Source organism: Penaeus vannamei, chromosome 43, assembly GCF_042767895.1.
Source record: "Penaeus vannamei isolate JL-2024 chromosome 43, ASM4276789v1, whole genome shotgun sequence".
Classification (NCBI taxonomy): Eukaryota; Metazoa; Arthropoda; class Malacostraca; order Decapoda; family Penaeidae; genus Penaeus; species Penaeus vannamei.
The window spans coordinates 17,911,489-17,916,488 of NC_091591.1; the positions used below are offsets into that span (position 1 = coordinate 17,911,489).

Below are 5,000 nucleotides of genomic sequence, written 5' to 3' on the forward strand. Positions count from 1 at the left end.
TCTTCATCAGAAATACATGTATTTCTGATGAAGACGTAATCAAAACTGGTCAAATACATCTCTTGTATTGTGCAGATATCCAGCCTCATTCATACCTTTTCTCCATTTGTCAACATGGATATGGTTCAACAAGCATGGTATTGGGAAGGCTGTACATTTAAAGATACAAGTTGAGTTTACCTTATGCTTCAGGTGACAGTAGCTGGGAAGTGACAAACTACGGACAAAATTCTGCAGCAGGAATATGGTTATTGTATTTGACTAAGTTTGTTGTCCTTGATATTAAAACAATTTCAGTAAGAGATAGTTTTCATCCCAAAATTGGGAAAGAATTTGGAAAGTAGCACTTTGGAACAAGGAATGAGGACTGTGATAATAGAACTGTGAATAATCAAATTTGCCGGGAGAGGACTGCACATATGCAAGAATGGATGTAACATGTATTTCTAATAAATATATGATGCATATGTAATAAAATAGATCCCATCATATATCTAAGGAATGGGTATTTCATAAAAACATATTATGGTATTATTTCATATACATCAGAAAACAGAAATACATCATTAGTACAACTCATTACCAAGAGATTAACAATGAATGGCCGTGACATCATGAGCTACTTGTGTCAAAACAGTTTATGTTGGGTTATCATGAAGTTAAGTTGTTTGCTGCAAGGGGCGGAAAAATTGGACTTGGGCACGAGTGGCATGTAGGGACTTAGTCTCTGCACAGAATTCACAGCACCACATTTTCGGCTTTTAATTCAAATTGGTTGGGTTCTGCAGATCTATCTTTATATCATTGAATATACTGTTTCATTGCCTACAATGCGTCAGGTGTTTCACATATGTGATGCCCGGAATAAGGAACACACACAGCTGTCCCACAGGTGCAACACTAGCTCAGAGTTTGCGTTCTGAATTTGTCGCCCGAGACGTCCGGGCCAGTTCAAGAGCCAACCAGATTTTGATACTGACCGGAAAAGGGGATTAACTTCTTCCAAATGGACTGTCATGGTTGGGTTTAATTTTCATAATGGCAGTGCATTCCTTTTCAATACCTTAACCCCCACTTTTTTCCATTTCTTTAAAACTTAACCTCATCCTTATCAAACAAGATTCTTATCCATTTTGTGTAGGTATTGTTCTGCAAAGAAACTACAGGTATGCAAAGAGCTGTGTAAGATCTCTTACCTTGGACTGGAGCTCTAAGACATAGCAGGAGAAGCTGCACCCATACTAAGCTGCACATGCATATATCTGGAAAATTTGATAAATGACTATGGGCATCCCGTATATCACTAGTGATAAGATATTACATCATTGCAAATAATCACAGATGACAGCTGATGACATATTACATCATGATACCATGTCCTAATCAGGATGAGGTCTTGTGCATAATACTGCAAGCAAGACAACTGACAAGCCACAGGGCATGCACACTTCTGAACACCCAACTTTACTATAAAAAGAAAGAAAGAAAGAAAGAAAAAAAAAAGTCAATGGTTAATGGTTAATGGCTGAAACAAATAAATGTGCTAGACATCAAAAGTTATATAGCACAATGGTAAAGTATTTAGAATAAAATGTGGTAGATATCAAAGATTAGAGAGCGTTATAGGATAGTGTGATTGGTTAAAGGGAAAAGAGGGGGTGCAAATGAAGTAAATGAGATTGGTTAAGAAAAGGACATACAATGACTGACTGAAAAGGATTGTATCTGTGGAGGGGAAAGCTATAGGAACATTGTTTAAGGATAACTAGCAAAAGAGCCATTATGAAACTATCGATGGGTAATCTGGGTAGCGATGGCTGTTGGAGAAGTAGCAGGAGAAGAATCCTGGGGATGAGATAAGGGGTCTGGAGAAGGTGATGAAGTATCAGGCCCACACAGGCCCGGGACAGATGGCCTGGGCCTTGGAAGGCCACTAGGGGGACACCAGCTTGGAGGCTGATATCCCCTGGCCCGCTTAGCTCCCAGTTTGCATGGCCACATATTGCTCCAAGGGATCAATTGCACTTTACATCATATGATGCCATCTGCATACATTGGGTTAATATAAATAGAGAGCATTGGCCTTTTGATCACCATGCTATAACGCTGCATCCAGAACTCATCTTCTTGCTTGTCCAGACAAGTTAGACAAGATGTTTTGAATGTTTGGAACCTCTACTTTCTCATCCTGGACAAATTATATATCTTGTTCATCTCGCCCTCCTTTGCAGATGGGCAAGCAGAACGGTCAATATGAATAAAAGGGTAATAGCTTACTTTCAAAACAATTTTGAAATTAATCTGCAGGAAATCCACTGATGTCAAAGATTCTTGGCACTGTTTCTTTTCCAAATGATTCGCCGTGGAGATTTAAGTACCATTTCCATCAACAATCTTGATTAGTTAGTCCCAATAGCAGGGGAGGGCATGAAGTATATTAGGGAAATTATGGGGTAAAACAGGCTTAAATAAGAAAAACAGCACAAAAATGCATAAAAACAGCAGAGAAATCGCTAAAACTAGGACAATGAAACTCTACGGACATGTCCACCATCTTTGAAAGTCTACGCAGAGATGCACCAAAATTTGAAAAACTCTACAGGAATCCAACCCATCTTTGTAAAATCTATGTGATTTCACACCTTCCAAACCCCTAAAATATGTCTTGACCCATAACTCAACCTAATCTATCAATTCAAATTGCCGTGACTATTGCCCAAAGGGAGGGTTAATGGGGGTTCTGCCTCCAACACCCCCCAGGACACATTCTCTTCATCTCAGTATGTACGGTACGTTAGAGCTACAATCATACTGTAAAGAATAAACCAAATACCTTTATATATCAAAACACCAAACTGTTCAACTTTCCTTCACTTCTCTCTACTGTGTGGATCACTTCATTTCTAATTATGGTATCTCTTACAGAGACTAACAATCTTGATTTGTTAGTCCTGTTAGGAGTGGAGGACATGAAGTATATCAGAGAAATTATGGGGTAAAACAGGCTTAAATAAAAAGAATAACAATAAGAAATGCATAAAACAAAGACAAAAAACGCTTTAAATCGGTCAATTAAACTCTATGGACTGACAAAAATTCAAAAACTCTACGGGAACCCAATCCATCTTTCAGCAAAACTATACGCGAACCCTTACATGTTCCATACCCCAAAAAAACGTTATGACCAATAAACCAGCCTAATGTATAAATTTCAGCTGCCTTGAGAAGGCATGCCTTTTATGCACTGCCCGAGGGGAGGGTTGATGGGGGACTCAGCCCCCCAACATCCCCAAGAAACATTCTCTTCACCTAGGTATGTATGGCAAGATAGAGCTGCATTCACACCATAAGATAATAAACCAAATACCTTTATATCCGGAACCGTCAAAATTTCATTGATTCTTTGTACCGTCTGGATTGCTTTGATATTAATAACTTTTTTCATCATTTGGAGCTCTTGATGGGCCCAGATATTATACTGGGATGGTTACTAAAGTCTCATTATTCTTCACTTTGTTGCCACTGTACAAGTCTTAAACATAATCCAAAATCAACACAACACTGGAAAAGCAACATTTCTCACCAGCGTTCTACCTCAAAATGAGCGGGCTGGTGAGGTGTCGACCTGGGTCTGGAGAAAGAAAGTGTGAAACACTCGATGTACACGATTCTAAATAAGAGTATAGTTAAATGTTAAAATACACAAATGAAGTATAATAACATTAATAAAAGACTTTAAAAGCATGAATGTGTAACAGCAGATACTGATAATTAGCCAAATGTCATTATGACAAGCACATAGTAATACGCAAACTACTTTGGAGTTCAACATTCAGTGTTTTGTTATTCCTGGCAAGGTAGAATTTGAGCGGCGCCCACACGTTATATTTTCGTCATTTAGCGGCAACTATAAGGCCACTGCAGCTTAAACTATATTCCATCCCACTGTTTTTTCTGCTCTATGAGATGGCGGTGTCCATTTCCCTCTATCTACGAGCATCTGTGTCTTTAACTTATAATCAAATTACTTTTGGCATTTGGGGCACTAAATGATCTCATATATCAAACTGTGATAGTTAAGGTCTATTTCTTCTTCATTGCCACTGTATAGTCTTAAGAATAACCCAGAATTGACGCAACACCAAAAACGACACATTTCTCACCAGCCTTCTGTCCCCAAATGGCCAGAAATTGGCACCTAGAAACACACATAAGCGCATGCACAGAAGGTTCTTCGGACCCATTCTTGTATAAGACTACATAAATCTTAAAACATGTATATGAGGTATAACGACATTAATAAAGGTCGTTGAAAGCATAAATGTAGAACAGCAGACACTGATAATTAATAAAATATTATTTTGACAAGTGCATAGTAACAAATGAACTACTTGACACATCGCAGTTATGAGTTCTGCAGTCAGTTCAATGTCTATTCTGAATATGTAAACAAGTTGATCGACTTTGCTAAAATTGGGCTCTAACCTCTGTTCATTTATGAATAGCACCTTTGGGAAGCACTTGCACAAATATTGCCATAGAAGAAAATTGCCTTGGTTCGTATTGTTATATCATTTCGTATAGGTATTATTACCCAACTCCACCAACATATCGCACTTCATATTGTCTGGTAATTCTATTGCCTTTTATTGATGTTATCAAAGGATATTTTAGTGTTTGTCAGTTGAAGGTAAGTTAATTATGCATTAACATAGTAAATGTTTTCGGAAATTTTCTATATTACGTCCGCCGCTCTGACACCAACAATTTTGGTATTGTTGGATTCCTAGCACTGTCCACAGTGCAAATATATAGGTTTTATTCCATGGAAACCCCCCTATACTGACAAACTTGGCCCCGATAGCAGGGGAAAGCATAAAAGGTTCCAGGGAAAATGCGGGGTTAAATAACCCTAATAACATAACCCACAGTGAAAATAACCATGGTTATTCACATGACTTTCCATTGCAGGGGCCTGTGCCCCCTGCAACCCCACTGGA

The 5,000-nt window shown here is 38.4% G+C and overlaps 1 protein-coding gene across 1 annotated transcript in view; it reads right to left on the reverse strand.

The window, feature by feature from the left end:
- Positions 1-5,000, reverse strand: part of LOC113810570 (zinc finger protein 271) — a 24,864-nt gene that overhangs the window by 18,447 nt on the left and 1,417 nt on the right. The window contains exon 2 of the mRNA XM_070119166.1: positions 1,197-1,262. The gene's annotated coding sequence lies outside the window, so the exon portion shown is untranslated. The remainder of the gene's footprint in view (positions 1-1,196; positions 1,263-5,000) is intronic.